Source organism: Acinonyx jubatus, chromosome D4 (genome assembly GCF_027475565.1).
Source record: "Acinonyx jubatus isolate Ajub_Pintada_27869175 chromosome D4, VMU_Ajub_asm_v1.0, whole genome shotgun sequence".
Lineage (NCBI taxonomy): Eukaryota > Metazoa > Chordata > Mammalia > Carnivora > Felidae > Acinonyx > Acinonyx jubatus.
In genome coordinates, this window is record NC_069391.1 from 23580582 (window position 1) to 23592845 (window position 12264).

At 43.9% G+C, this 12264-nt stretch overlaps 1 protein-coding gene and 1 non-coding gene across 12 annotated transcripts in view; both read right to left on the minus strand.

Annotated features, from left to right (window-relative positions):
• PALM2AKAP2 (PALM2 and AKAP2 fusion) overlaps nt 1-12264 on the minus strand; it is a 504955-nt gene that overhangs the window by 232097 nt on the left and 260594 nt on the right. The gene's annotated exons all lie outside the window — the stretch shown is intronic.
• On the minus strand, nt 10793-10895 carry LOC113592918 (U6 spliceosomal RNA). The gene has a single exon (XR_003412921.1). It is a non-coding gene; the product is annotated as a U6 spliceosomal RNA (small nuclear RNA).

Sequence of the window (12264 nt, forward strand, 5' to 3'; positions counted from 1 at the left end):
AAGAAATAGGGGCACTCAGAAGTCTCACCTGATGCTCAACAGTCAACTGAGGTGAGGATTAAAGTCTTCATCACACTTGGCCACTAGATGGTCCTGGTGATTTGGCAAGTGCAGGGTCAGAGTACATGTAGTAGGACAGTGAGTGGGAGGTGAGGAGGTGCAGAAGCTGAGCATGCATGGCTGCTCCAAGAAGTATGTGGCTGAAGGGGAAGAGAGACAGGATAGTCAGTGAAGGCAGGGGAGGTGCAGAGTCAATGGAGTTTGTGTGAGGGAACTTATTCCCTCAGACAAGAGGAGAAGAATATTTTATAACAAATGGCTGCTTCGGGGCACCTGGGTGGCTCAGTCAGTTAAGCGTCCAACTCTTGATTTTGGCACAGGTCATGACCTCATGGTTCATGAGTTCGTATGCTAACAGTGCAGAGCCTGCTTGAGATTCTCCCTCTCTCTCTGCCCCTCCCCTGCTTGCACTCTGTCTCTCTCAAAATAAATAAACTTTAAAAAAAATTAAAAAAAAAAAACAAAAACAAACGGCTGTTCCAAAGTAAGCTACACACTCCTAGGTGCTTTAACACAGTATTGTCTTGTTCTTACCAAGACTCCTAAAATTTATTCTCTCGAATGACTTTTAAAAGGTGCAATAATTCGACAAGCAATGTCGAGTACATCCTAATAAAGGAAACACTAAACGGCTTCTATGAATGTGAACATAAACTAGTCCAGGCAAAATATATTTCTAACATACATAAAAGCAGAACCATGAATTTAGCACTCTGTAAAATGTGTCTTCAAGTAGCTGAGAAAGAGAGGACTTTTGAGAGGTGTTTCCTCATCTTTAAAATGGTATGGAAAGAAAACTTGAAGAAGAGGAGTGTGTATGCGCCTTTGTGTGGACGGGTGAAGTTGTACTTTTACTTGGAATATCGGGAGCTTAACCTTGATATTGCAAAGACCTGGGGCAGGTGTGGAGGGTATAATTGTTGCAGAGGAAGTAGGGCACCACTGCCTATGTGGACTTTTAGTTTAAATTCTTTTTTCAATGTGTCCATATTAATTCTCTTGAGAGATCAGAGACAAATAGATTTCATAAGACAGGTAAGTAAATTATATTTTACCTGATCAAATCACAAATCTTTTTGGTTTGTGAATGTGATCACCTATAATTTATTTTAAAGCAAATTCCCATACGCCAGTGATTAAAGAACATCTCACCTAAACAGTAAGTGGGCCCCTCCACACGCCCCCATCTTCCTGAATGAGCTGGCAGCAAATACAGTGGAATTTTGGTGAGAGGTGAGCAGGCTGTGGCACAAAGGTCACCTCTAAAATGGAAATTTGGAATCATTCCCATTCTCCTTCCAAAAGAAGAAACCACAACTGTGCACTTATACTTACTTTTTATGTTGAACAAAACGGGTATGATTTGGAACATAATTGGGAATCAAATTAAGTCCTCCCCCCAACCCCCAATAAATGGGCAGTGAAAAAACTCGGTTTGAGAATCATTCCATTTGTTTGAAGCAAACACAGGCTTTGGTTCATGACAGATAATGTCAGCTACCACTGTGGCTAGATTCTATTTTGAGCCTTTCAAATGTGCTAACTCATTTGATCCTCAAAATTCTCAAAGTATACATATGAATATCTCCACTTTACAGATGAGGAAACTGAGATAAAAAATATTAAGTAACTAGTCTGAGACCATCAAAGGTGGGGAAGTGAAGATTCAAATCCAGTGAGAACGTCTGCTGTTGTCGCCACACCGCTCTGTCTCCTGTGGAGGATGCCAGGTTGGCCTCAGTTCTCTGTGCTAAAAGGTTGAGTGGTGAATATTTAAACCTTGTGGAAAATCCACTTTGGTTATTGGTATGGGATTCACATCTAAGGAGTGGCAAGAAGAACTCGAGGCTAATTACTAAGTGAAGCAAAAGTTGGCTGGGGCAAATTCCAGCCAGGACATTTGAAAGCTGGTGTGATTACACCATCTGAAGAAAAGCCTGAGGACATCTTAATCATGTTCTTTATCAGAGCTGCATCTGGCTGCACTAGATAAAGGACATGCTGAGAACCTATGTGCCACCATCCTTGACATATGAAAATGTCCCTTCTGACTCTCAACCAGTAGGGACTGTGCCTTGAGGAAGCCATACTTCCTCCCTGACTCTATTAATACCATCATGGCCATGACAGTGCTCGCCAAAGGAAAAGCCACTCAGTTGTAGAATCTCCCTTCCCTTCCTGAAAAACAGGTGAAAAGTGCATCACTCAGAAATGGTGTAAATATAGTCCTACCTGAAGGCAGAGGGCTGAACAAGCCAATTGCCAAGGGTCTCCCCCAGATCCACATGATTTGTTTAAGCCATGGAGAGTCTTACAGAATGGAGAGCCAAGTTTTACTTCTGCTTTCCCAGACCAAATCATTTCTCTGGGCCTCTTTTTATAGCCTGACAAAAATTCTTAGATGTTCCCAAGGTGAGAAAATTTTATTGTTGCTCCTATTTGCAGATTCAGACGGAATATTAACTGATTTTCCCAAGAACACAAACTGAGACATCTGTGGGGCTAGTAGCAAAATGTCAGTGTCTTAGATTCCTGTTCTTTGTTTTAACAGAGAAGACCACGTCACCAGCAGATTACCCCGTATGGAAGACCTGTGTTGTGTCCATAAACCAGCTGCACCCAAGAAAACCCTATCATTCTGGGGTATTAATTTGGAACTTGTGATTCCTTGTTATGGAATGAAATTTGCTTTTGCATTAGCTACTGGAAAAGAACAGCAGTTTTGAAAGAGCACTGGGGACCTGGGTTTAGTTCCAGGAAGATCACTGACTGACTGGGTCATTCTGAGAGTCCCGTGGTCTGTCCTGTTCTTCACCTTTAAGCTGAAAAGTGTGGGGAGGGAGCTATTCTAAGGACTTTCCAAGTTCTTTTCTGAATCTAAAGATAAATGATACACAAAGATGGCAATGGCCATATTTAAACGTGTAGGCAAAAAAAAAAAAAATGTGATTTGGGCCACATCTTCATCCCTCTGCCATCTGGGTCCTAGTGGAGCTTTCTCAGACTCTCTGTGGTCAGGGACTAGGGTTTTACCTCCACCCATCACATACCGGTGCTAGCAGCTGGCTCACAACACATGCAACTCACCAAGGGAGTGTGACAACACCCAAACTGGTCTGTTTGGTGAGACAGGTCCACTCATCACCTTCCTGGTTGCCATGGCAATGTCAAATTGCTATGAAAGTGTCCAAACACCTTACCAGCAATTTCTGTCCTTATCTTGTCAAAGACTGGTAATAAACAGTTGCCTGACCAGAAGCAGTCCATGGACTATACTTTGAACAGCATCGGGTTTAGCCACTTTTCTCTAACAAAGCAGGTCTCCTAAGGACCTGAGCAGGGTGTCACTCAGATAACCTACATGATTTTTTTTTTAATAAGCAACTGGAAAGCACAAATTACCTTTAAAAAAAATAATAATAACCTGCTGAGATAACTCCAGCCTCTCACCCTATTCAACCAGGTCTGCCCCACAACTGATCTGGATTCTTCTCAAATCCATCTATCACATTGTCCTACTTCTTCTGCCCTTGGTGTTGTTCTTTTTTATCCTCTGCTTTAGCTGACAGGTCCTGGGCAGACTGAGCAGCCCTAAAATTCCTGCTGAGGGCCTCAGGGTGGTACACATGAGCTGATCACAGAGCAGGATGGAACCTGAGAGACCAGCAGCTGCCCTGGGGACAGAAGCCACTTCTCACACTTGTCAGGGAGCAGCCACTCCACTTTCAGGGCTGTGCTCTCAGCCCCACTTCCCTCCACTGCCCTGGACCTGTCAGCAGCGAGGTCTGGTGTTTCCAAGTCACCACTGGACTCGTATGTCTGAAACAACGTGCTAAGCTTAGGGGGGTGGCATCCCTCTCTGCTGTTTCTGAAAGTGGAGAGGGGATCAGGTAAAATCAAACAATTGGGATTATTAACATATTGCACACTGTCACATCATTATTTTATTTTTGTAATAAAAGCTAGAATCTATTGGGTACCAAGTCCTAGATCCTTCTAAGCACTCTGCATATATTAACTTAATTACCACCACTACCCAAGAAAGCTCATCTCATTATTATTAGCTCCTTTTCATAGAAGAGGAAATTGAAGTAGAGAGAAGCTAGAAGAACTTGCCTAAGATTTCACAGGAGGCAAGTGGAGCCTCTGGACTTGAACCCAGCAAGTGTAATGCTGATGCTCAAGTCCATAACCACAGCTTTGTACCATCTCTAGATGGACATGTTGGCTTTGAATCTCATGACAATCCTACGGATGATCTAAGGCCGAGGCAGATCTATTAAGCTGAAAAATATTTAAGCAACTTACTAGGCAACAGGTAGTATTCTAGGCACTTGGGATACATACAGTGGATTTGGTGTGTTAAATGGTGACTCCAGAAAGATATGTCCACACCTTAAGCCCTGGAACCTGCAAATGTAACCTTATTTGAAAAGAATGGTCACTGTAGATGCAATGAATTTAAGGGTTTTGAGATGAGTTCACCTGAGATTATCTGGATGGACCATAAGTCCAATGACAAGTGTCCTTATAAGAAATAGAAGAGAAGAAAATACAGGGAGAAGAGAGGCCATATGAAGACAGAGGCAGGGACCAAAGGGACACAGATACAAGCCAAGGCATCTCTGGAGCCACCAGAAGCTGAAAGAGCAAGGTAGGACCTCCTCTAGAGCTTCTGGAGGGAGCACAGCTCTGCAGACACCTTGATTTTGGACTTCTGGCCTTTAGAGCTGTGAGCAAATATATTTCTGGTATCCTAAGCCACTAGGTTTGTGGTAATTTGTTACAGAAGCCTCAAAAAACTAATATTGGGGTAACCAATAAAGCCTCTGCTCTCACAGAATTTACATCCTAGCTACGAATCAACAAAATGGAATGGGATGGGATGGGATGGAGTGGAATGGAATGAAAAAAGAGAAAAACACTGGTCTAACAGCCACATAAAATTTCTCCTCAAACATTACCTTCTCCAGGGAGTCTTACCTGCACTCCTTAATCTGAGTGTGCAGTACCCCTCCCCTTACATGCTCCTATAGACCCTTTTTGAACATCCATGACCAGACCTTTCCTACAATTTTGTAACTGATGGTTCCCATGTATAATTTTGGATTCCCCAGCTGCCTCTAAAAGCTTCACATCTCGTCCGGCTTTTCCTGAGATTATGTACGAATGGGTGAGACTGGGAATACCTGGATGACCAACAAGAAAGAGGTGTGTGGAGACCAAGAAGAGGGCAGGGCCACTGCACATACTCGTACAGCTTGCTTCTGCGAAAGGATGAGGGAGCAAAGCAGGTTGGAGTTCACCCAGTGGTGTTTCCAAGTGGTGACCCACTGCCATGAAGAGATAAGAGTCTAATTCCCCTCTCTATGAGTGAGCTGGCTTTCATAGCTGAGGTGAAACCAACAAAATACAGCACAGGTGATGCTATGACGCTTCCGAGTGGCCAGGACAGAAGAAGTCTTGCCGCTTCCAGCTGAGTCCCTTGTAATGCCTGCCCTCCGGACACTCTCCCTTGGGGAGCTCCCGGTCAGAACCCAGCTGCCTTGTGCTGAGAAGGCCAAGTCTGTGGACAGGCCACGTGGAGGGGCCTTGCACATTAGTCCCAGCCTTTGAGTCACTCCAGCTCAGGCCCTAGACATGCGAGTGAAGAAATCTCTAGGTGATGACAGAGCGCAGCCCCTTGAGTAACCAGCCATTTGCATCTTCCCAGCTGAGGCTCCACAGGAGCCTTCAACTATGCTTCAATAAAGAAGAAAGAATCCGTGTGCACAATAAACCTGACTCATTCATGTTGCAAATGTAACTGCACATGTGTTCCAAGTGTGCTAAAAACAGTTTCTCAGGAAAGGGACAGGCACGAGGATGTAGGCAAATCCCTCCTAATAAACGGGTCCCAGACTAACTCACCTATGACTGTGTACCTCTTCCGTCTCAGCCGGCCTGAAATTCCCACTGCTGACGTGTACACCTTGGGTAAGAGAGTCGAAGAATCCCTGACGGGCAGAAGTTGATTTTAGGGTGGGAGGAAGAAGGGGATCATTTCCTCTAGCTTCCTGGCACGAGTGTGCTAGGGAACTGGGGTCCTAGAATGGCAATGGACCTGCCCACCTCGTCTCCCACTTGCTCAGTGGAGGTCTCGAGCTTGGAGGTGAGGGGAAGGAGAAACTGGAAAGGCCAGTGGAGGCAGGACTTGCAGTGACAAGTCTCAAGCAGCCTCAGGTCCCATTGAACTCTTCTCTGGGGCCTCAGAGAAGAAGGGGATACAAGGTGGGGCTGTGGCTAGGACACAGACCTGGCTCTAGGCCCCGATGATGGAGCGTCAAGCCAGCCTGCCTACACGTGTCTGCTCCCTGCCCAGGTCAGAGCCCGCCTGCATCCCCGTGGCCACGGGACCACGGCTACCAGACTCCACCGTCAGGACTCCATGTCGTAAGATCGTAGGCTGTCCTCGCTGAAAAGGATCTGAGAGACCATGCACTGCCTTCACAACGCACAATTAGGGAAAAGCAAGGAAGGAAATATCAACAGGACACCTGATATTTTAGTTTCATCAAGAATATAGAGAGGTCACAAGGGACCATATTGCTGGCTAGGGGGCAGAAAAATGTGATTTTCAGAGGGGGAACTTTCTGTAGAGGATAGATCAGGGGAGACCAGAAAGTCTGGGACCAGCCATCAGAAAAGTTGGCTATGCACAATTTCTTCAACTATAGCAATTGTTTTAAGGGGAATACAAGCATTCCCCAAATGTGGCTCTTACGTGGTCTCAGTGCATGGACAAAATTCTCCTGCTATCTTCATTATTATGGACCCTTTAAACACAATTTATCTGACCAGTAACGAGGCGATCATAATGGAGCCTACAAAACCCAAGTAAGGCAAGATGCCTGGGATCTCACAGTAGGCTCTTGAAGTACGCTCTTCCACTATGGCCTCTACGAGACACGTGGGCAGTGTTGACATGCTGAGCACAACAGGGAAGTGTTTCCCCCCGACCTGTCCCAGCTTCCAGAGCTAACCACAAACCATAAGCATTCACACCTCAGAGTCTGTGAAGAGGGACTTTTCTATGTGGCCCCAGAGGGCAGGGACCAGAGAACCAATGGAAATTGCAGGGAACGTAACTTTCATCCCAAAGAAGGATCCTGTGTAATAGTGAGAGCTGTTCCAATGTGGACTTGGGTATTACCTCGCAAGGATGTGAGTTCCCTGTCACTTTTAGCCTTTGAGAGAGACTATGTGCTGACTCCCACTCACTGGGTTCATTGCAAACTCAAGTATCAGACAGGGGTTGATCCAGATTCCTCTTCAGTTATGTATACTCTAAGATTCTATGGTTTTATGAGCTGTCATAAAATCATTGCCTTTGCAAAATCAGTGCAGCATTGGACACACACACACACAAAAAGGCAATCATTTCTTTTTAACTCAGAACTGACTTTCATGGTTCACTGCTTGAGAGAAGCCTTATCGTATAAGCAACTGAAACATCTGTCATTCTGCACTGAAAATCATTAATGCTATCTTCATAAATCTTTTTCCCCCAGTTTTACTGAGAGATAATTGACATATGTCGTTGTGTAAGTTTATGACATACAGCATGATGGTTTGATTTACATATTGTGAAATGAATATCACAATAGGTTCAACTAACATCCATCATCTCATACAATCAAAAGAAAGGAGAGAAAAGGAAAACTATTCCTCCTTGTGATGAGAACTCTTAGGATCTCTTAACAAACTTCCCTATATATCCTACAGCAGAGGCAGCTACAGTCATCGTGCATTACATTACATCCTGGGACTTATTTATCTTATAACTGCAAGTTGGTACCTTTGGACCACCTTCCTCCAATTTCCCCTTCCTTCCCACCCTCTGCCTCTGGTAAATACAACTCTAATCTCTTTTCCAATACGTTTTGGGCTTTTCTGTTTTGTCTGTTCTTTGTTTGAAGATTCCACACATAAATGACATCATACAATATTTGTCTTTCTCTGACATATTTCTCTTAGCATAATGTCTTCAAAGTCTATCTATGTTGTCACAAATGGTAGGATTTCTTCGTTTTTTATGGCTGAGTAATATTCCATTGTGGGCTAATCTTCCATATATGTATATCACATCGTCTTTATCCATTCATCCACGAATGGACTCTTAGGTTGTTTCCATGTCTTGGCTATTGTAAATAATGCTGCTATGAACATGAGGGTGCAGCTATCTTTTTGAGTTAGTGTTTTCATTTCCTTTGGATAGATTCCCAGAAGTGGAATCACTGGATCATAGGGTAGTTCTATTTTTAATTTTCTGAGTAACCTCCACACTATTTTCTGCAGTGGCTACACCCATTTGCATTCCCACCAACAATGCACGAGAGTTCCCTTTTCTCCACATCCATGCCAGCATGTATTACCTCTTGTCTTTTTTGCCACATAAATCTTTTCAGGGTTCTGTGTTCTGAAGCAACTTGATGGGGGGATAATCTTAGTATCAACACCTGTAATTTCAGCCTTTGGAGGAGTGGTTCTCGGCTGGGCCCAGGGGACACACTCAGCAATGTTTGGAGACATTTTTGATTGTCAAATTGGGGGTGGGAGGATGCCACTGGCATCTCCTGGGCAGAGGCCAGGGATTCTGCTAAAGATCCTGCAATACACAGGACAGCCTCCCCGACAATAATAACTCTCCAGCCCAAACATCAGTAGTTCTGCTATTAAGAAACCCTGTTCCAGAAGGATGGAGGAGAAAACAACAACAAAAGCACCTCTCTTAGTTACTGACAACCAACTGTAGTTGCCACTTCACAAGAGCATATGATCTGCACACATTACAACAACCCTTCAAGATGGGCATTGCTATCCCCAGGGTACCGGTGAGAAAACTCAAGTCCAGACAGCAGCATTGTGTCTAAGATCAAACAACTTGCAAATGCAGAACTGGGGCTCAAATCCAGTCAGTCAGACCCTAAGGTCCAGGTTCCTAATCAGTGCGCTGGGAGCCTTTTATATAACAACATACTGTTTGCAGCAGAGACTCGGGCTGTATACAGTCAAGAAAGAGCACTCAAGAGCAAAGGGCTTCAGAAAGAGAAAAAGGAACCGAGCCTAAAGTGGAACCTGTACTTCCAGACAGAACCTGAGGGGGGCAGGCTTCCGAGCCACCAGGACCACTCACAATGGCACACTTGCTATTCTGCTTCCTGAGGAGATGCTGGTGGGGGCTGAGGAGGGAAGACCCCCCCCCCCCAACTGCATCCTGAGGTGAACTTCAGTGTGATTTCACTGAATATCACGTCTCTAAATTTTGAACTTAAACTAAACTTTTGTTCAGATGTTTGAGAAAGTGCGGTGGCATTAGAGCCAGTTGAAATACTTATTCACTTAGTTTTTTTAAAAGTAATCTCTACACCCAGTGTGTGGCTTGAACTCATGGACTCAAGATCAAGAGTCACATGCTATACCTGCTGAGCCAGCCAGGCACCCCTTACTTCTTCACTTGGGTCACTTGGGGTCATTGGAGGCAACAAGTTACTTTACCTCCTAAGCCTCAGTTCCCCCAACTGTATTATGGGCATCATTACCACTACTTTGTGGCAGTGTTATGAGGATAAAAACAAGAAAATTGATGAATTCAGTGGAAACCAAAATGCTAGGGACCCAGAAGAGAGTAAGAGACCAAGGAACAATAGATGGTAAAGTGACCCCACTACATCACTGTGGGGTTTACAGCACCTATGATTTTACTATGGTGAAACAAAGAGAATGGGAAGGAGACCAGGGCTGAGTGCCAGATGTGGATGTGGGGCGGGGCCACAGGCTGGGATGCACAGATGTGGAATTGCCCATTTAAGGGCTCCAGGCTCTGCTGCTGGAGAGCAGTGCATCATGGAGTCAAAAATAGACAGGATGAAGAACAGATTGAATCCCAAGCAAGTGTCCTTTGTGATTCCAATGAACATTTCTGTGGTTGCCTTTTCTAGAACATTTATTTGTGGATGGCTGTCTTCTTGTTGGTTGCCAAAATCCCACCATACAACACACACATGCTTATGCCTAATGTCTCTAGTCTTCTGCATTGAACCTCTTAAGAATGGGGAAAATTAAGCGAATTCTGGTATTCATCAGAGACCAACAGAAGCACTCCAAGAATGTTAATTCAGAAGCAGAAATGGGCCAGTTCATAGGCGTCTTGAACTTTCTTTTTAAAAGTTGCAATGCCCCATCTAGGTTAGCAACTGGGACTTCAAAAGTTTATTCAATCAATATTTGATGGGACATATTTTAGAACTGACAGCTGATAAGATGAATTAGTCATCTGTGATGAGTCACTGATTCACACATGGGGCTTTGTGTCCTGAGAAGTTAACCTCCTTCCCCAATTCTGGCCTGTCTCCTAAACCGCTTCCTTCTACAACAGCAGCATTTCTCTGCATAGGAAGTGGGATCTCTAGCCAACTTCCCAAATGAAAGACTCTCAGAATACCAGAGCTAGAAGATCCTGAAAGACCCTTCACTGAAAAGATGAGGAAACTGAGACCAGAGAGAGTGTGAGTCTTACCCAGATTCACACAGCAAGTTAACAGTAGAGCTAGCATTAATACCCTAGCTTTAAAAGAGCTCGTTCCATTTTCATTTACTAGTCCCTGAAGTCCCTCATCCTCACTGGGGTAATTCCAAGGTGGGGGGAACAAATTTCCCCGTATTTTTCACTCATCAAAGAAAGTTAAGAACACTTAACTTTCAAAGCGTCATGAATTTGCATATCATCCTCACGCAGGGGCTATGCTAATCTTCTCTGTATCATTACAATTTTAGTATATGTGCTGCTAAGAGACAACTGGAACACTACATTTCAAACATGTGAATAAAACCTGATGAAATTAGAAAAAGCATCTTCAGTGGGAAGATCACAGGGCAAGTAACAGGACTTGTTGACTGGAGCAGATGTGAAGTAGGCAAGTGTCATATGGATCTAACTGTCAGAAGTCTCCAAGAGTATCAATGTGAGGCCCATGTGTGGCCCCAGGGACCCATCACATATAGTGACAGCAAAGAAAATGGTTTACAATGAGCCCAAGCCAGAAACAATCCTTTGGGCTTTCTCAATATGGCACCCCAATAGGAAATAAAGCATACAAAAGATGTGTCATTTGAAATAAAAAATTAAAAAAAAAAAAAGAAATCTTTGTAAAGATTTGGCTGTCAACAATTCTGACCATATTTAGCCTATTTTACCTCTGGTTTCTAGCAAGTGATAGACTGAGCTGTCCTGACACTGGCCAGGGAAAAGTTGTACAAAAGAATGGCCGTCTGTTTATCCATTGTAGTGACAAGCTCTCTTCTTCCTTTCCCACTGCCTTCATGTAATCACTGTAGTGCTTTAGTGCTCTTAATTAATTCAATTTTATTTATGGTCTGTTCTTTTTTCCATTTACAGCAACTTTTCTTTCCTTTTTTTTTTTTTTAATTTATTTTTGAGGGAGTGTAAGCAGGGGAGGGGCAGAGGGATGGGGATATAGGATCTGAAGTGGGCTCTGCACTGATAGCAGCAAGCCCCATGTGGGGCTTGAACTCACGAACTGTGAAATCAGGACCCGAGCTGAAGCCCGACGCTCAACCAACTGAGCCACCCAGGTGCCCCTACAGCAACCTTTCTTGAACTGTGATTTGCACAGATTATCTGGAGCACTCTTTAAAAAACAGGGCTCCTCAGCTGGGTCACTGAATCCAAATTTCCTGGAATAAGGCCTGGGAATCTGTATTTTTTTAAAAAGCTTCCCAGGTGATTCTAATACCCAGGATTTAAGAGTCTAGTTCCTTCCTCCCTCCCTTCCTTCCTTCCTCCCTCCCTTCCTTCCTTCTTTCTTCCCACCGTTTCTTCCTTCCTTCCTTCATCTCTCCCTCCCTCCTTATCCTTATGGGCTGCCCTCAAAATCTAAGCACCACATATTACAGTCTTGGAAGACAGATAACATTCTTAGCTCCAAACAACCACCAATTTACAAATAACACTTTGGTGAAAAAACATGTCTGTAAACCTGGAGCTTGCTGTATGATTACTGGCACTATAAAGAATTTTAGACTCAAATGGAAAGATGGTGATGTTCTTCTTGAAGATATCTAAGGAAAGAGACAGGTTTAAGTGCAAATTCTCATGCTTTATTTGAAGTCTTTATCAAATTCAGAATGGCCCATACATACAGA